At 37.2% G+C, this 20,835-nt stretch overlaps 1 protein-coding gene and 1 pseudogene across 1 annotated transcript in view; one reads left to right on the top strand and one right to left on the bottom strand.

The window, feature by feature from the left end:
• METTL4 (methyltransferase 4, N6-adenosine) overlaps positions 1–20,835 on the bottom strand; it is a 249,767-nt gene that overhangs the window by 138,660 nt on the left and 90,272 nt on the right. The window lies entirely within an intron of this gene.
• LOC122232781 lies at positions 4,618–6,130 on the top strand (annotated as a pseudogene).

Here is a 20,835-nt window from a genome sequence, read left to right as displayed (position 1 = left end):
TCCTTCCTTCCTGTTGTCATATTACAAGGTACTCAGGAGCTATTTTAGTATAGTTATTACATGTCTATCCTTCCTAGTAGACTATAAAATGTACATGGCAGGAACAACGTCTTATTCATATGTATTTCCCCAACATCTGACCCAAAAAAGAGATTACATATATAATTTTTAAATGAAAGAAAAAAAGTCTAATTTTTTTCAAAAGATGTCCTTCTAGTTTCTGCCATTCTTTATTTAGGACAATAGATTTTTGCCAAATTAGAACAATCGAGGTAATACAAGAAAAAAACTCAGCAAAACTTTTAAATAATTTTTATTTCATTTCTGATAATATATACATTCACTTCAGAAATCTAAGAAAATACACAACACAAAAAAAGAGAAAAATAATTATTAACCACATAACTCAGAAGAGAACCATTTTATATTTTAGTTTATTTCTTCCTATTATTTTTAAATTTATTTCTATGGAATTTATATTATTCTTTATATCATTTTGGAATTATACTCTATAAGCATTTTAGAAGTCTAGGTGTTGTTTTTAAATGTAATATTATATCATAAGAGTTTTCCATGCCATTAACAAAAATTTCAAGACAATTTATTGGACTCCGAGGAATACTGTAATTTATTTAATCCTTTCCCTATGTTGGATATGTGTACTCTTTCATATTTCTTACCATTTTAGATACCACAAGGAGAAATACTTTTATAACAAATTTTAGTAAGCATTTATTATTGCCTTAGAATGGAACTCTATCCTTAGAATTTGAATTACTGGTTATGAACATTTTTAAGACTCTGAAAGGGCGGGCCTATGCCAGCCGACTCCATCTTGTTCTGTGTCCTTCACCTTGACCACGCCTCCTCCCCTTGAATAACCTCCCACTCACCCATTCAGACTTCCCAGTCAAAACACTCCCGGCACCTGCCTAACAGGACTCCCACCCTTCCCCAGGCAACCGCTGAGGCCACAGCCATGACCTCACCAACTGCCCCTAGACCCCAATAAAACCTTTGTGCTTTTGAAATTCACTCTCTCCCCGCATCTCACCGCTGGGTCGGGTAGGTGCAGCTAGGGGATTGAGCTCGAGCTAGCTTGAATAAAGGCTCTGCTTTTGCATCGGACTTGGCTCCCTGGTGGTCTTTGGGGATCACAAATTCTGGGCATAACAACTCTTAACTTGAAATATTAATTTGATTTCCAAAACCTCTGCCCCAATTTACACTCCTAGCAACAGTAGAGCAATCTGTTTATCCCTTCACCTCTTCATCACAAAGAACATTACTGTGGTTGTGTTTAATCTGAGCTAATTCGTTGTGTTAAAATGGTAAAATTTTTATTGTTTCAATTTGCATTCCATTGATAGCTAAAGAGGATGAATAATTTTCATTTCTATTAGCCATTTATACTCCCCGTCTGCATATCTTCCATTCATTTCCTTCACTATAATTTCAACTGGGTCTTTTTTAAAATTTTTATTCTAACTTGAGTTAGTTAACATACAATGTTATATTAATTTCAGGTGTACAATATAGTGATTTAACAATTCCAAAAATCACCCAGTGCTCATCACAAGTCCACTCCTTAATCCCCATCATCTATTTAACCCATCCCCCCACCCACCTCTCCTCTGGTAACCATCAGCTTGTTCTCTATAGCTCAGTCTGTGTCTTGGTCTGTCTCTTTTTTTTCCCCCCTTTCCTTGTTTCTTTTCTTCCTTAAATTCCACATGAGTGAAATCATATAGTATTCATTGTTCTCTGACTTATTTCACTTAGCATTATACTCTCTAGCTCCATCCACATTGTTGTCAATGGCATATTTCATTCCTTTTTATGGCTTGAATAATATTTCATTGTATGTATATATCACCTCCTCTTTATCTATGCATCAACTGACACTTGGGCTACTTCTATATCTTGGCTATTGTAAATTGTGCTGCTATAAATATATGGGTGCATGTATCCCTTTGAATTAGTGTTTTTGTATTCTTTGAGTAAATACCCAGTAGCACATTACTGGATAGTAGGGTAGTTCTATTTCAACTTTTCCATACTATTTTTCACAGTGGCCACACCAGTTTGCATTCCCATCAACAGTGCAAGAGAATTCCTTTATCTCTACATCCTCACCAAAGCCTGTTGTTTCTTGTGTTTTTGATTTTAGCCTTTCTGACAGGTGTGAGGTGATACCGCATTGTAGTTTTGATTTGCATTTCTCTGATGATAAGTGATGATAAGCATCTTTCCATATTAGCCATCTGGACATCTTCTTTGGAGAAATGTCTAGTCATGTCTTCTGCCCATTTTCTAATTGGATTATTTGTTTTTGGGGTGTTAAGTTTTATAAGTTCTTTATATTTTTTGGATAATAACCTTTTATCAGATATGTCATTTGCAAATATCTTCCATTCTGAACATTATCTTTTAGTTTTGTTGATTGTTTCCTTTGCTGTGCAGAAGCTGTTTATTTTGATGTCGTCCCAATATTTTATTTTTGCTACTGTTTCCCTTGCTTCAGGGGATCAACTGGGTCTTGATGTTTAGCCTGATGTGTATATTGTCTTTATAAATTAAGAATATTAATCTTTTATCAAATCGTAACAAATATTTTTCTCAATATGCCATTTACTTTTCCATTTTGATATCCTAAATTGGGAAAGAGCCGTAATTCATCACCTATTTTGGGAGAGGATACCAATTCCTTGAGAATCTGATAAAGTCCCTCATTAGAAAAATGAGCATATGCATATACCTATTTGCAAACAATTTTAAAGGGTTTATGGATCTCTTGAATTCCATCTACAGACTCTTTCAATTATATTATTCACTACTCTTTGATCTAGGTCCCAACCACCTTATAACCCTACAGGATGATAGAAATTCATTGCACTTTCTTACCAATTGCAATGTGTAAAAAGAATATAGAGTGTGTTGTATACATAGTGCTGTGTTGAGCAGAACTAGTATGTAAGGTCAGAAAGAAACTGTTATATCAGTCCAAAAACCTGAGCTCTCATGCTAATTCTGTCAATAGCTAAATTCTGTCAGTATCTGAGAAAAGCTACTTAATCTTCTTTCCAGATCTTCATCTGTAAAGTATGTACATATGTGTGTTTACTCATGTGTGTATGTGTGTGTGTATAAGGTATAGTTAACGGGATAATTAACATTCTCCATTCTATTTCTTAAAAGTACATATATCACGGACCAAAGTGATATTCTGTTATACAACATTTTTATTTTTAAGTCATTAAAAACCATACTGTAGAAAAGACACATAAACTCCAAACAACACAGCTGTGACTCTTCAGCACTCCTTAGTTACAAGTAGTTACACTGCCATTTAATGGTACCATTAAAAATGCATTGTTACCATAGTAACTGCAACATTACAAGACACCAAATCTTTCCCTGAAATACTCATGCTGAGCAGCATACAGTATCTTATGCAATAGTTGCTTCCACCTTTTATTTTTTTAACTGAGAATGCTTAGCTTTCCCTTCTTCTCCAATTTATTTGTAACCCTGAAAAACTATCAAGAAACTGCTTTAAAAAAAAAAAAAAACTTTCTGATACAGTACCAGATAACAGGGCACTATCTTATAGAATGAGAAACAAAAATATTCCCACTGTAGACAAAATTCTGATAGAATTCTCCTGCTACCAGCTTTTTATCTCTTTGTCCCTATTATTCCTGCCTGCTGGTCCTTTGCCCTCTGTTTTTTTTACACCCCCGCTCCTGACAGTCTGTCACTTGCACATTCTATGTCCTATTTCTCCCTGGGTGGTCACTAAGAACCAAAATATTAGTAGACATTGATTTGAGAGATGAACTCACAAGGCTAATTGTATTTTAAGAGGACAATCCGGAAGGCTACAAATCTTTCAAGACTCAAAGCTTTAAAAGTCAAGGGGCAGATAATACAGTTAAGTAATTTGACATAGAATAGCCTAGCCTCATTAACTCCAGATAAGCTATCTTCTACTCCACCCACTTTTGAGGTCTTTTTTTCCCCTCCATTAAAAAAGTATTTGTTGAGCACCTACCCAGTGCTTTCCAAGGCATAGAAGCTATACCAGCCAGTGAGACTGACAGTGCATATCATCTATTTCTGTTTAGTTCAAAGGGAGATAGAAATCAAAAAGTAGGGGCGCCTGGGTGGCTCAGTCGGTTAAGCGTCCGACTTCGGCTCAGGTCATGATCTCACGGCTGGTGAGTTCAAGCCCCGCGTAGGGCTCTGTGCTGACAGCTCAGAGCCTGGAGCCTGTTTCAGATTCTGTGTCTCCCTCTCTCTCTCTGACCCTCCCCCGTTCATGCTCTGTCTCTCTCTGTCTCAAAAAGTAAATAAACGTTTTTTTAAATAAAATAAAATAAAATAAAAAAATAAAGTTTTTTTAAATAAATAAAAAAAAAAAAAGAAAATCAAAAAGTAGGGGCACCTGCGTGGCTCAATCAGTTGAGCATCCGACTTCAGTTCAAGTCATGATCTCACAGTTTGTGGGTTTGGGCCACACATCAGGCTTACTGCTCTCACTGCAGAGCCTGCTTCAGATCCTCTGTTCCTCTCTCTCTCTGCCCCTCCCCTGCTTTCTCTCTCTCTCTCTCTCTCTCTCAAAAATAAACACACACACACACACCCAATCAAAAAGTAAACAAACAAGCGTTTCCCAGGGGTGCAGGATGGAGCACCCAATGGCCTACAGAGCAACATGTCTAAGTTTTATTGTCACTACTGCAAAACATACCTCACCCATGACTCTCCATCAATGAGAAAGATACACTGCAGTGGTCAGAAACACAAAAAGAATGTGAAAGACTACTTTCAGAAATGGATGGAAGAGCATGCTCAGAGCCTGATTGAGAAAATAACCGTTGCCTTTCAGCAAGGGAAGATGCCCCCTACACCATTCTCTGTTCTTCCTCCTCAAGGGCAATGATCCCACCTCCCCCCAGTCTCCTGGGTCCTCCTCACCCTGGTATGATGCCAGCACCCCATATGGGGCCCTCCCATGATGCAAATGATGGGCCTTCCTCCTCCTGGGATGATGCCAATGGGACCTACTCCTAGAATGAACCTGCGTACAGGAGGCCACATGTCAAAGATGCCTGGGCCCCCAGTGATGAGACCTCCAGCCCATCCCATGATGGTGCCCACTTGGCCAGGAATGAATCGACCAGATAAATAAGGAGAGACAAGAACCTCTTTATATCCATTTTATTTTACTTGTTCTATTTCACCAAGAGATCATGGTGCTGTGACTCTGGGTGTTTTCTAACAGCATGACAAGGAAGACTTGTTCTCCTTCCTATCAAAGAAGAGAATAGTTTTCCAAGGAAGTAGTGGGACTTAAAAAAAAAAAAAAAAGCATTTGTATTGTGAAATGTGAAAATAAAACTGTCAACTGTTTAAAAAAAAAAGTTAAACGAACAATTTTTTTTACAAAAGATAAACTCAGCCCTGAAGGTCTAAAAGAGCTTTTCAAGTAAGATGGACTGACCCCTTGGTTGCAAGCCTTGAGATACAGAAGAATTCTACATGTTTTTAGAACAGTAAAAGGCCAGTGTGTTTAAAGCACAGTTTATGAAAAGGAAAGTAGTTTAGGATGAGGTCAGAGAAAAGTATGGGCCAATTCCTGTAAGATCTTAGAGATGAAAATGAAGTCTGGAAATCTAATGGGAAGTCAATGGAAGATTTCAAAGAGGGAAGTAAAATGATCTGATTTACCTTTTGTAAACATCACTCCTGGCTTCTATATGAAGAATCAACTGTAGCAGGAGACAAGGGAATAAAGGAGACACATCTGAGGAAACTGCAATCGTCGAAGTAAGGTACAGTAGTTGTAACTGCCAGCAAGGGCTATGGCATGGCTTTTCAATTAAAATGAAAAGGCTTTGACAGGGATGTTAAAAAGTGTTATCTGCTTTCACTCCCCAAATGCCATCATGGCTGCTATTTTCTAGTCCAGACTCTAATGGACAAGTGAAAAGAATACAATCACAATTCTTCTATTCCAGGACTTCTGTGACTAGCTCTGATTTGGTCAATACTTAAGTGAAGCACCAATCACAGAGTTTCTAAGACTTTTAATAAAATATAGTAAAAGCAATAAACATAATTTATACAGAAGAGAACAGAGTTAAAACCAAGGTAGAAACCCTGACTTTCTACCTCCCAATGTGTAGTTCTATCCACTAGCCCATACTTCCAGTGATTCCAGGTATGTTTCTTAATATGTTCCAGATATTATACCTCTCAATACCTATTCTAAAAATCCTTATCTATGTAGCAACCATCCAAAAAGAATGCAACAAATAAGCAAGGGAATTAATTAAGTGCCTAATTAACCTTGAGGTGTCATGAGAAACTTTACCAAGGTTTGCCATAATCTTTTTTTAAAAACTGGATCTATTCTTCATTAGTATATATATTATGTGCTTTCACATGGAATCACAGAATAACAAATTGTTAGAGGTGCAAAGAAATCTTAGAGTTTATTCTAAGGTTAAGATTGCACAAATTGGTATATTTAAATAATTTTCCCAAAATTATAATGCACACTAGAATCAGGTGCTAAACAAGAACACAATTGGTACATACTCTGACAGGTTGCATTCAATCCATTTATCTTGCCCCTTTTCCAAAATCCTAACCTATCTCATGCTCTCATTCCCCCACTTATTGGTGTATATTCCATGGGCATCACTGCAACCACTGCCTTGCATATATGCTCAATTTTCTTGACCATCATTCACTCTGTCATACTCTAAGCCCCAATCATGATTAAATCCAACTTTCTACCTACTCCACACCTATATCTAAGCATCTGAATATGTCTGGAGAAAAGTACACACTTGACAGATGTCAGCTAAATGTAAAAACACTAACCTCAAGGGGCTTCTCATTCTTCTCCGTGATCCAACTGAATTTCCACAGTCAATCTCATTCCCATTCTTCAAATCACACCTCCTTTTAGCCTCAAACTCTACAACTCCCCACCACCCTCATTATCTTCACACCAAGAAAACTGAAGCAATCAGAAGAGAACTTAAAAGTTATCCCCACCAAAACTGCCCTCTTTTCTTCAGGTGTACCCATATATTCTGCCTTCCCTTCTGTTATAGAGGATGAGCTCCTCCATGCATCTAGTTCCTTCCTTTCTTGACTAGATTCTACCACCTCTTTCCTACTACAGAACACTTCTCCTGCAATTGTTCCACCCTGCCTTAATTTATCCACTTTCCCTTTCTACTGGAGATACATGTGCATTTATTCATGATTCTGCAATTTAGGTGGGCAGTTCCTCTGATGTGTTCACTTATGAGGTCACATGTGTGCTGCAGTCACCTGGCAGTTCATCTGGAACTGGAAGTCTAGCGTGACCTCAATCCTTTGTCTGGTGGTTAGCTAGGGCTCTTGGCTGGGGTATCTCAGTTCTCTTCTACAATGCCTTTCTAGCAGGATAGTTCTAATTTCTGGTAAGATGGGGGAACATTCCAAGAGAAAATGAGCAGAAACTGCAAGGTATCTTAAGACCTTGCTGAGAAGTCACACATCACCTCCACAGCATTATATTGCCCAAAGCAAGTTTAAAAGCCAGCCCAGGTTAAAAGGGAGGAGAAAAGAGACCCTATCTCTTGATAGTAGGGGCTGCAAATACATCCAACACAATCAAGGTATTTAAGGAAATCTCAATGCCTCATTTGCTGAAAGCAAAAAGAAGCCTCCTTAAGCATTATCCCAATATCTTCCAAGTGTTCTTATTAAACTTTCAGATACAGAATTATGCCCCAGGCTGGAGCTATAAACCATCTTCAATCAGAATTCCCCTTCTTAGTAACACTGGAAAAAATTTCATAGAATTATTCTTTCTTCCTTTCAAATCTCCTGCCCTCTCAGACACAACCCCAATCCAAACAGCAAAATAGTTGCCAAGAACAGTTGGGGCACATAGAGAAAGGTGGGAGTAAGAGAGAGATTACTAAATATGCTACATGCATTCATTTTGAGTTAAATAACAAGTCATTTCAAACATTTCATTCAATTAAATCCTAAAATATGTACAAATGGTAGAATTTTAAAAGGTCTTCAAAGGAAAAAAACTGAATATTTAAGATTATATTAATCAGCTTGGAAAGTACATGGTAGATTCTGATGAGAGGTGTATCTAGGTTTGCATGGAATATTGGGTGGAAAAAGAAAAGTAATAGATATAAATGAGCTACTTAGAATAAAAGTGCTGACACTAGATCTTGAAAGTGACAGTAGGAAGTGGAGTTAATGAGGAGGACAATCTAAAAACATTGCAGCTATTCTAACATGAAGAAAATTGTGTTCTCTTAGCATTTAGTACAAAAATTCCTTTGTAGAGAGAACATCACCTTTATTTGAGAGATGCCCTAATAAGCCCCTTTGCAAGAGAAACAAATTGGCTGGGCTTTGGTTTCTTGAGGAAGAGAGGAAGTAGTCAGCATTAAAAAAAGAGAGAAGTGTTTTGCTTGAGCGAGAGCAAGAAAGAAAAATCAGGGTTGCCCAATGCTGACAGGCGAAGGGAGACTAAGGAAAGACACTGGGCTCATGGGATGGAGTGACTTTAGGGCAATAAAAGGCTGTTGGGAGATATTTTAAGGGAAATGTTGAATGTAACTCCCCCCAAAAACCCAGCAAAGTCTACCAAAATTCATAAAATGCTGCATGTAGCTGAATTTTTCTTCCTTTACAGACTCTTAAAGTAGAATGTGGAAAAAAAATTTTTAACTAGATTAGGAGGGAAAAAAAGGATGAGTAGAAATGGGGCTGTAACGTGGAACTGAAATATAGTCATTCTCTCCACCTCTCATTTCAGCTTGTCTCTGGATGCCAACCTCACCCTTCTCCACACCAAGGAGCAGGGAATATGATGCTTGGCAGCTCCAGACCCCGCATCCCACAGTCTCACCACCCTACTGAGGTCAAAGGTGATCCTATTGTTGGCCCAGCACACGTCAGATGTGTATCCTTAGACCAATCACTGTGGCCAAAAAGATGACATCTTCCATTGCGTGACTGTTAAAATGCTGATCTAAAAGGAGAGGTGGAATTGACACACAAAACAATAAATGTCCACTCCAGCCTTTACGTGGAAAATACTAAAGCGTCTAGGTCTACGTGCCAGAAGGTTCAGGAAAAAGAAATAGTCAACCAACACTCAGTGCTACAAGGCCAAAGACTGAATTACTTTCGATATAAGTAACAGTTTAAATAATTTACTACTCACTTTGTCTTTAGTCATCAAGTAAATATTATGTCATTTCTGCTTGCTATTTTTTCAAGAGGTTCTTCACAGGTGGTAAGACACTAAAGTTCCACATGAATATATAATAAATGGTAAACTGAAAAACACAATTTTTCACTTTAATTTTTTTCTGGTTCCATCAGGCCTATACATATGAATGCATACATATATTTCTCTGATATTGTTAATACATAAAATATTCAAAGGAAATATTAAAGAAAAATTCAATTACAGACACATGAAACACAAAATGGTAGGAACCTTATATCTTTTAGGCAATGAAAGTATATGTGAACTAAAATATGGCTGTTTGGTCTATTAGCAAATCTCTTTCATATTTGGTATGAAATCAAACCCTATAGGCTTGAGGCACCGAGGTGGCTGTCAGTTAAGCAACCAACTCTTGAGTTTAGCTGAGGTCATGATCTCACAATTCATGCAATTGAGCCCTGCATCAGGCTCTGTGCTGACAGCACAGAGCCTGCTTAGGATTCTCTCTCTCCCTCTCTCTGCCCCTCCTCCACTTGTGCTCTCTCTCTCTCTCTCAAAATAAATAAACAAACTTGAAAAAAAAACAAACCTATAGGCTTTATCTAACTCACTGACTCTAAGTTTCTCTTGCTTATTTTGATTTTAAAATAAAAAGTAATGATACTTTGGGGGCAGCTACACATGAAAAGAAAGCAAAACTAATCAATATCTAATTTTAAATGGTGATATTTACATGTAACAATAACTGTCATATTATCAAGATAACTCTCCAACTTCTCACTATATATGCTCCATGCGTCAGGGCGTTCACTTCTGTCAGGAAGCAACTTCACCGCTATAAACCATACTTTATAGGAAGTGAAAGAAAGAAAGAAAGAAAGAAAGAAAGAAAGAAAGAAAGAGAGAGAGAGAGAGAGAGAGAAAGAAAGAAAGAAAGAAAGAGAAAGAAAGAAAGAAAGAAAGAAAGAAAGAAAGAAAGAAAGAAAGAAAGAAAGAAAGAAAGAGAAAGAAAGAAAGAAAGAGAAACGGAAGAAAGACTTCTGGGTGGTTTGTGACAAAAAAAAAAAAAATCTCATTGCTTAGAATAGGAAGCACCATGGCCACAACCATTGCTGGGGTTTTTGTGGCTGGTAAATTACCAGGAAGGAGAGAGAACATGAAGCTACCTTCTTTTATACCCACCCTACCTATCAAAAACAGTCCTCTTTTTCATGCCTTATTAGATGTCTGTCCAGGAGGATAACACAGGAGACCACAGAGGAAATAAGCTTACTTCAGTGTAAGAGACCATTTATTTACATTTTGAGGTGGAGTAACCACTCCAGGCTCATCTTTTTTGATTCCTTTCAAGGAGATGATTGCTTCAGATAAGCCTGCCACTCTTTTCCTACCTGGAGTTCAAGTGCTAGTTGTCCAGAGGAGACTTTAAACAGAAGGTGTGTTGCCTAAAATAGGGTCCTATCAGCAGTTTAAGGAGTTTTGTATTCTAGTCACTTGTATTGTACTTATTATAGAAAAACACACATTGTTGATCCAAGCAAAACTACACGGCGCATGAGATAGAAATAGGTCTCAGCAGGGTCATCCCTACGGGGGGCTGAATACTTCTTCTGCCCACCTGGAGAACCAAAAATATTAGGCAGAGAAGCTGACCCAATTCAAGTACCTCTCCTGAGTAATCTAAGAAGGCTTAGGAGTTTGTTTGATTATTTATTGGTTGGTGAATTGATTGGTCAGTTGGCTCAGCATCTTAAAGTACAACTAAAAACAATGTTAAATTGATTAAACTTACCTAATGGAGCATATTATAAAGAATGTAGAATATATAGAGACAGACACAGCATACACAGACCCCACACCACAAACACAATCAAACTGGTGGGAACACCAGCACCTCTCTACTGAGGTACTGGTAAAAGTGTTAACCAGAAGCAGCTAAAGGAATCATGCAGACTGGTTCTATACAGATCCTTTTTTCTTTATTTGTCCAATGTACATAATTTACAAACCTCTTTGATGGCTATATAGAACTATGTTCTATCTTCATTGGTCACTTCCTTTCACCAAAGCTGATGAATTTTCTGACTGAAATTGCTCAAAGTTCAGATTTACAAACTTTTCAACTGTTACAGCCTTTATTCAACTGCCCTAAACAACATGGATTTTTTTTCCCCTCTGCTCTCATTGGAGGTGATTCCACCCCTGGCAAGAATTAAACGATTTCTAGGATAAGTGCTACCTCAAGGACTCTTCTCATTATTCAAAATAAAAATCACTAGGGCTTCCTCTGCCAAACACCACTCCCACCCCCATCCTTCAACATTTGTTGTTGAACAATTTCAGGCTCACTAATGGGGGGGGGGGGCTTAAAAAAAACACTACACAGATGAATGATAAACAATGTGTAGTATATATATAATGGAATATTATGAAACATAAAAAAGAATAAAATCTTGCCATTTGCAATCACATGGAGGGACCTAGAAGGTATTATGCTAAGTGAAATAATTCAGACAGAGAAAGAAAAACGCCCTATCATTTCACTTATATGTGGAATCTAAAAAATACAACAAATGAACAAAGAAACAAAAAAACAGAAACAGACCCATAATTACAGAGAACAAACTAGTGGTTGCCAGAAGTGGGGGGGAAAGAGGATGGTGTAAAATCGATGAAGGGGAGTGGGAGACACAGGTTTCCCGTTATGAAATGAATACATCACAGGAATGAAAGGTATAGCATAGGGAATATAGTTAATGGTATTTTAATAGTGTTAAATGGTGACAGATGGCAGCTACACTTGTGGTAAGCACAGCATAATATACAGAATTGTCAAACCACTGTGTTGTATACCTAAAATTAATGTAACATCAGTGTGCCAACTATATTTTTAAAAATACACTACAAAATCTATAAATTAAGGAAATATCATTTTACAAATGTGTTCACTGTAAGATTCACTTAAAGAACACATTATTCTACCTCCTTTGACTTTTGACATTATTTAATTTATATGCCACATTTTAGATTCACATTAATTGAGCAAAATTGGCCTGCTGGTCTTCCTAAAATACAATTTCATTCATTTACAAGTATGTACTGCCACAGAGAGTCATTTACAAATACACATTGTCTATAAGGTTCTAGTATATTAAAAGCTAAAACAAAGCAATAGAGCCCACTACTATAACATACTCTTTCCACAAGGTAAAGTTGAAAGTTCCTTCTGCAAATCCCTGACAGGAATAGTCAGGTGAATTGTGATGGTAAAAATAAAAAGATTATCTCTAGGGAAGATTCAAAAGTGACAGATAGAGATTCCCATGTCTAACACAGTGGTAGACTAGACAACGTGAAAACCTTCTACAAATGCTGACTTTGCATATTCACACCCTCTTAAACACATTCCTTAGAAAACTAGAAGGTAAGAGAAATAATCCCCCAATGCTAAAAAAATATCAAAGCAGTTCAAATGTACAGAAGTTTTGGCTACTCTGGAGTGGAGATGTCAGTATCTATTTCTATAAAATAAGATCATGAGTTTTAAAGACTATATGGAGACAGAAAGACCTTAGGCTCAGATAAGGCAAGGTGTTGAAACTCGGGCCATATCATGAAGCCAGAACCCTCAAACGGCAACATCCTCAGTAAGAAGTGAACTAAGAAACTTTCTGCTCACATCAAAGAAAACAAGAACTGTTGTCTATCTCACCTTCACTCTGTGCATCAGTTATTGACCATTGCATAACAAACACCCAAAACTTTGTGGCTTAAAGCAACAATGATTTACTATTTCTCAGAATTTTGTGGGTTAATTGGTGATCTTCCCCTTCTGCCCCAAGGCATTCCTGCAGTTTCAGTCAGAGGTCACTGGGAAAATCTAGAAGATCCAAGATTTCATCCCAGGTCTGGAGCCTTTGTGCTGGATGTCTTCCTTATGACCTTCATTCTCAAGATAATTAGACTAGGTTATCCTACATCTTTCCTTGGGCCACACTTGCATCATGGACTGACAGCTCCCCCAGCCTTCCCCTGCTCCCTCTCTACTTTCTTTCACATAGGCACTTTCCTATGAAAATCCCCATACACTTAATCCCATTTTGGTGTCTGCTTCCAGGAGGACCTGGATTAACACACTAATTCATAATAACTATAAATTGGGAAGTAATTATTTGCTTAACAAAGTAATTCTATTAAACAATGAATTCCCTTGGAGCACTTTTACCTTTTTTAGCTTGAAGTTTTTTAACCTTCAGAAAGCACTAAAGATAACCTAATAAACACTTATGTACCCAACACCTGTAAGGGACTAAATTTAGCACATTTTATGTGATTTGATTGAAATATAATTTTTCTAAAGTTAGGCAAGCTATGATTGGATTAGTGTTTTGCCTCTCAGAAATACACTGCTCTGTTCACCTCCCTAAATTCATGAGGCTCTAGGACAACTCAGGAAAATTAGTTGCCTGATTCCTTGACGTTCTGAATAATAAAAACATTAGAGGATTACAATAAACAACCTATAATGTGTACCATTTGTTCATTTTTAATTTGGGGGCCATTTGATTATAAGCTTCCTTTAAAAAGATCCCATGAAATGCCTCTGCAAAGTTAGCATACTGTTTCATCAGCATGTTTACTCATCAAGTAGGAAAATGTAAGCCTTGAAATTCCAAATGTCACAGTGATTCACTTAGTGGGGTACCATAGGTGTTACTTAAAATCCATTATTTTTAAGAATAATTAAACCAGAAAAGCTTTAAAGACCTATATTTCAAAATAAAAAGAACATTCTCAGAAGAAAACACATTTGGAAGCAATGTTTTTATTGCAAATATTTTGTAATAGTAGAGGAAAATGTAAGAACTTTTTATCTCTAAATAAAAAAATACATTTTCAGAAGGCCTTGGGATTCCTTTCAAAAAGAAATGTCTTCCATAATTTGTATAAATGAAGCACTGTTTTTATTTCTAACTTTGTATCAGTCATAAAAAGATTTGTTTACTTTCCTCTGAGTTCACTTATTCACTCACTCATATATATAACTTGTTATTAAAGAACACCAGAATATCTAGACGTAGTTAATGATCCAGGTATGTTGACCATGTAACAGTAAAACTCCAGAAATCAAAACTTAACTCACATCTGTTCAGAATAACAATAAAGGTAAATATCACTGTTTAATTCCATGCCACTCAACTTTTTTCTAAACTCTGTTGAAGGTGCAGCTTTAGGAAGCTTTTCTTAACTATAGTCTCCTATCTGCTTCTTCATTAGGACACTCTTATAAATGAAAAATAAAAAGGTTTATATATTGAAGAACATGGATTTTTATTTGAATGTGTTTGCATAATCTGAGTGGTTCCAGACACATCTCTGCTTCCAATTCTTCTGTACTGTCCTCAAGGCTAAATTTTCTACTTTCTTTCAGGAGATTTTTATTCTATCACTCTACTGAATTTCCTTCAGCCATGACATTAGGATTAGATAGCTGTCATAAACACCAACGAGATGACCAAAAGTGGGCAGGAATGTCTGATGCCACTGTCTCTCCTGCTAGAATCTTTCCTCCAAAGAGTGCTGAAGAATCTGTGTTTAGTCACATTGAGCACAATATCTCAAAGGTCATAATCTTAGTCTATTCAGGCTGGTCTAACAAAGTACCACACGCTGGGTGGTTAATGAACAATAGAAATTTATTTCTCATAGTTCTGGAGGCGGGTCTAAGATCAAGGCACCACCATAGTCACATTTTGGGCCCTCTTCTGATTCAAAGCCAGCACCTTTTCTTGCTATGTGTTCTCACATAATAGAAAGGATGAGGAGTCTTCCTTAAGAAAGTCTTCCAGAGGCTTCAGATGAAAGCAGAGACCCATGTCAGAAACATGGGCTGAGACATCTTTTGCCCTCTCCATCTGGTTTGCTCCTCACACACTGCCAGGCCTTACCAAACCCCTAGTAGGTCATCAGTCATCAGTACAGGCTCCACAAACCTGTGCATCACCACTACTGCATTATCCACTCTGCCCTCCTTAGTTCCCGGGTGCACATGACCTGTGCTGGACCAACCAGCACTGCCTGGTCTCAGTGAATGATCTAAGGGAAAGGGCATATGGCCCATGCCAGGTTCCCTTTCTCACCTGGAATTGTGTAACTGCATTAGGATAGAAGATTCTCCTTCCTCTTGAGGCAAATTGCTATAAGGCTCCAAGCCAGAATTAACCTAAGGCTATGTGCCCTAATAAACGGGAAAAGCTCTTGTGAAGTAGGAGAAAATGAAGTAAACAGGTAGAGGGAATCAAAACCAAAAAAATGAGAAAGAACTCTGAAAACTTTTGATTATCTTGGTCAAAGACAGCTCTCCCTTATCCTTTTCAGAGTTGGTTAGATGAACCAATTAATTTCCTATTTTTGTTACAGCGTGTGCAATTAAGTTTCTGAAACTTAGAACCAATGAGTCCATACTAATGTTTTCTACTTTTTGTGCATAGATAAAACCACGAGTTAAACAAGTTTCATGTGTAAGATCATGGGCTAATTTAAAGTTGCTTTACTGAATGTCACACTTGAAAGGAAGATCTCGGTATTTTCTTTTATCACACTTACTTGACAGTATGCTATTCTTGTCATAGCTTCCCCTCATAATGAATATATAGTATCACAATCCACTATTGTAACAGAGAGAAATAAAATGAAATTTGAAAACCAAAATGCTGTATCTCTTTCTGTATTCTGAAAGGGGGATAATGGATGAGATATGGGGACAAATCTCCACTCTGTTCTGTTCCTCTTGAAGAGCCAGATAGAGAAGGATGGATAGGTGGGCCCAAAGTTGACATTCTATTGCTTAGCATAGCCCTATGAGAGTCTTCAGACATACAACAAACATCCAAGGACTAAGTTTAGAGACAGGGGTTGGAGAAAGCTGAACTAATCTGTACATAAAAGGAACAAGAACTAGGGACAAAGAAGCAAGAGAAAAAAAGGAAAAGATGAAAGGAGAAAGAGAGTTCCACACATATACCCGGAAACTGGAACCACGTTGTGCTATGAGGCTCTTTTGAGAACAGGGAAGCCGAATATTTAATTTAGTAAGTTATCTGCTTCCTGAAGTTGTAGTGTAAGTAGGACACCCATATAATTTATGACTCAAACTTGTGCCCTTTGAGAGTAAAATGGGGTGCTATTAATAATCATGCAGTGTCAATAGATATAAACCAGGGCTTCCACATGCAAACCAGACTTACTGTCCCCTCAAGCATAAGCTTGTTATTATCCTCATTATTCAGTGAAGTTGGCCACACCCAGATGATTTGTGTGAGGTTCTTAGAAGGAAAATAAGAAAAACTCTGCCTCAGATTTTGGATGGTGAATGCTGAACAGGAACAACTTCCGCATGACTGCTAAACTCCATTCACCACACTGCCCCAGTGGGGTGAGGACTGAGAGCATGGTCATGGTGACTAAGAGACAGGCCGGTTGGGGATATGTAACCCACACTGCATGTGAATTTGGAATCAACCAATCATTTGAACACTGGCCAACAAATTAGTTATACCATGTTCCACCTCTGTTGTACTTTCTTTCTCTCCTTTTCAGAGATTAGATTATTAGGAGTTAAAAAAACTCTCAACTGGAAAACAAAAATTTTTCATTTTAACTTTTAAAAAATGTAATAGATGCCTCTTTCCCTATAGCATCTCTGCTATACAGTTCTAACTTCTACAGTTTCTCCCTTTACTCATCTAAAAAAGGAAGAACAACATTTTGGGGTCTTTCCAGAGTTCCCAAGCCTACCCAGGTGGCCAGATAGAGTTCCAAGTGTGTTAGAATATGGCAAGAACATTCCCTGTGGCTGACAGCATACATACCCCTGAGTTTTACAGCCTGTCCAGAAGTCACAAGGCAGAAAAAAAGAAGTTAGTACAATGATTATCATGAGTTCTGATATCATGCCCTTCCCTCACTCTCAAGCATGCAGACTTTCACACAGACTTAGATTTGAATCCTAGCTCCATTGTTTACCACCAGCCTTGTAAATTAATGATGATATTAACTACCCTACCTGAATCTGTTTCTTCCTCTTTAAAATGGGACGATAGCACCTAACTGATAAGGAGATTATAAAAATCAAATCAGCGTATCAGACATCTACTGTGCCTTACTTCATATTTTCTTGGAACAACTTCTTTATTCCAGCCACTGTACAGCCTCATGCAGTGTACCAGTCTCATGCAAAAATAATTCAACAGCCAAAGAGAGCTACATCATTTGGAGGGGTCAGTGCAAAATGAAAACAAAAGGCCCCTGATTCAAAGATTATTGAGAATTTCAAGACAACGATATGAGTGAATTAAAGCTAAGCACTTGGTTGAACATGTTGCGCACGCATGGAGCCAGTCCTACTGCTCTTCCTCTCCACTATAACGTCCATCTTCCCTGTTCTGCCCCAGGACTTCTCGGACACCATGGCACTCATACCTGTGCAGTCTGGAAGCCTGAGTGAATTACAACTACAGAACAACCCTGGAGCAATGGATGATGGGAGGTGGTGAATAAATGCCACCCTCTTCTGTCGCTTAGGTGGACAATCAGAGGTGCATTCTACATGGCTCTTCAGAGGCTGGCAGGAAAGGATCCAGCTTTAGCCACCCACAGTGTAAAGAGCCTGATGCTGAGCCCATGAATCAGCTTTGCCTCCTTCCCTTCCCCACACACAAGCTGTCTCAGGCTTAGACAGGGGTACTCTTTTGGTAAAGTACTCTATGAAGACCTGGCTTATCGAAGCCCTCCTCCTCTCCCCTTTTGAGCTGCAAAATCCAGTGACCAGAAAAGTAAAGTGAGAATCAAATTCTGACCATAGTCCAGAAAAGAAAACAAAAAGAGAATTTTATGTTCATCTACCCTTCCATCCTCTCAGTTTACCCCTCCCCAACCATCCACCCCTCCTCTGCCTCAATACCATATACTCAGGTTTTCTTTAAAACCCATCTGGTTAGTCCTTGATACAAAATTCTAAAGATTCTATTTATTGAAGTCCTATTTTCCCTGACATTCATTTGGCCTTGGTCCCGTAATAATCTCACTAGAAGAGAAAACATGATCATGACTCAGGCTCTGAATGAGAAAAGAGAGTAAAAGTCATTATTTTTTACCAATAATACAATAAACTAATTTAAAGGAAGTAAAGTACTCTCAAGACACTACTTTGAAAGAATAAAGAACAATTGGATTCTTTGCTAGCTACGAAACACATTCTGATAACTATAAAAAATTTATATATTTCACTTGTTTTATATCATATGTTACAGTATTGTACTTTGTTCTCCCAAAAATAGTATCCATTCTTTCATATCTTTTATTCATCAGCACAGTTATTCAATAATGTCACTAAGAGCCATATTAGAACAGGAAAATTGTATGAAACAATAAAATGACCTTGGCTGAGCACATATTGGTTGTACCTCCAATCTAGTTTCTGCCACCTACTAGATGCCTACTCTTAGGCAAATTTCTGTAAAAAACCAATAATCTGACAGGATCCAAACTGACACTGTATCAGTACCACAATTAGATTTTTCTATAATGCTGAGTATTACACTCCTAATATCATATATACCAAAATACCTCTCAGTTTTCATCATTAAATCTACAATACAATACTTACAAAAGCACAGTACTGTAAATAGAAAAGTATATTCTAGAACCCACTGGACATGATAGATTGTAACACACTAGTAAATCAATATTATTATAAATATTATAAATAACATAAATATTAGTTTGATCTTTCACGGTGTAATTACTAACATGTTGCACGTTTGGTAATTTATTGCAGGAGATTAGGGTACATAGTATCTTCATTAAAAATATTACATGAAGCTTAAAAAATTATTGTATCTGTAACTTGAACCATAGTTTCTTTTTTTAACCAAAATCATAACACACTATTTAGGTAATTTTGAATAAATGTATTCACACATTTATTCATTCAATAAATATTTCTTGAAGACTACTATGTGCCAAGGGATAAAATAATACATAGAAATGGATTCTAGCCTTTGGGAATTTATATGCTGGTCAGGAAAACAGACAAGTAACAAGCAGTTAGAATACGGAACAAAACTACTGTAGAGTGCACTGAATCCATACATAAAGGGTCAGGGAAGCTTCTAGGAGGAAGGGACAATTAAGCTGAGACATGTAAAATGAGTAGTAGAGGTTGGACAAACACAGGAGAAGTGCAAAGACAGAAAAGATTTAAGTCAGAGAAAATATATGTTCAAGGCCATGAAGGCAAAAAACCAAGGTATATTCTTTGAGGGACTGAAATAGATTTCACATAGCTATATTATCCAAAGTTTTAAAATGCTTTGTATTTCTTAATGTGAATAAAATTTACTTAATATAAATTAAACCTTTCCTTCCTGCTCTGGCTGCTCCACTGTTGGGATGGACGCACCACTGACGCCCCAATGCCAGTGATGTGTTGATGCATTAATACCACTGATGCCCTGGATGCAGCCCCCAGCTAATTGTCACCAAGAGAGACTCTATACTTCCCTCTCTGACAACCTAATCATAACTGTTTACCTGATCTTATTTTTAAAAATTCCATGCTTTCTTATACAAACTATTAGTTATAATTAATATGCCTTAGGTATCAGAAAATACTATAATACCAAATTTAATTTCCTCATTGTATAGTTGACCCTTAGATAAAACAGGGGTTAGGAGCGTCAACCCTCTGCACAGTGGAAAATTTATGTACAGCTTAACTCCCCAAAACTTAACAAATGATAGCCTACTATTGACCAGAAGCCTTACCAATAACATAGTGAATTAATACATATTTTGTATGTTATATGTATTATATACTGTATTCTTAAAATAATATAGAGAAAAAATGTTAAGAAAATCATAGGAGAAAATACATTTATAGCATAGTACTGTATTTACCAAAAAATATCTGCATATAAGTAGACCTGCAAACCCATGCTGTTAAAGGGTCAACTGTATATGTTTTCATTTTCAGTTTCTGAGGTATCGCCCAAAAATCTTGATGCTCTCATTCTATCCATTTACCACTGAAATCCATAACCACAAAGGGTTTGAAGAGTTAGTTAAAAAGCTGAACATGAGGATTATCCAGTTTATTTTCAAATGAACAAATATTTTTGGCTAAAACCTTAACCACTCAGATCTATACACTACAGAATGACACATTTTTCAGTTGCAAATAGGGGTCTTTAAGAAACTAGAGGTTTCCCAGAAGAAAGGAGCCTATTTTTCCAGGTGGCTGCAGATTTTTCAATGCTCATTTGTCTCTATTCATTGTGACACAGTTGAAGGTTTCTCCCACCAAAGACCCACAGCAGTTTTGATCAATAAACCAACCAGAAACAGGCTCTTATTATAGTGTACTGTTACACAGATTTTCTTCTAATGATTTCTCAACTCTTTCAAATGTGACCAGGGAGAAAAGATTCTTAACTTTGCTACACATATATATATATTCAAAACCCAGTTTATTCTATCTTTCTCAAAAGTAAGCAGCATGTCCT

Source organism: Panthera tigris, chromosome D3 (assembly GCF_018350195.1).
Source record: "Panthera tigris isolate Pti1 chromosome D3, P.tigris_Pti1_mat1.1, whole genome shotgun sequence".
Taxonomy (NCBI): domain Eukaryota; kingdom Metazoa; phylum Chordata; class Mammalia; order Carnivora; family Felidae; genus Panthera; species Panthera tigris.
The sequence above is the reverse complement of the archived record's forward strand: the minus strand, read 5'-3'. Positions and strand labels throughout refer to the sequence as shown.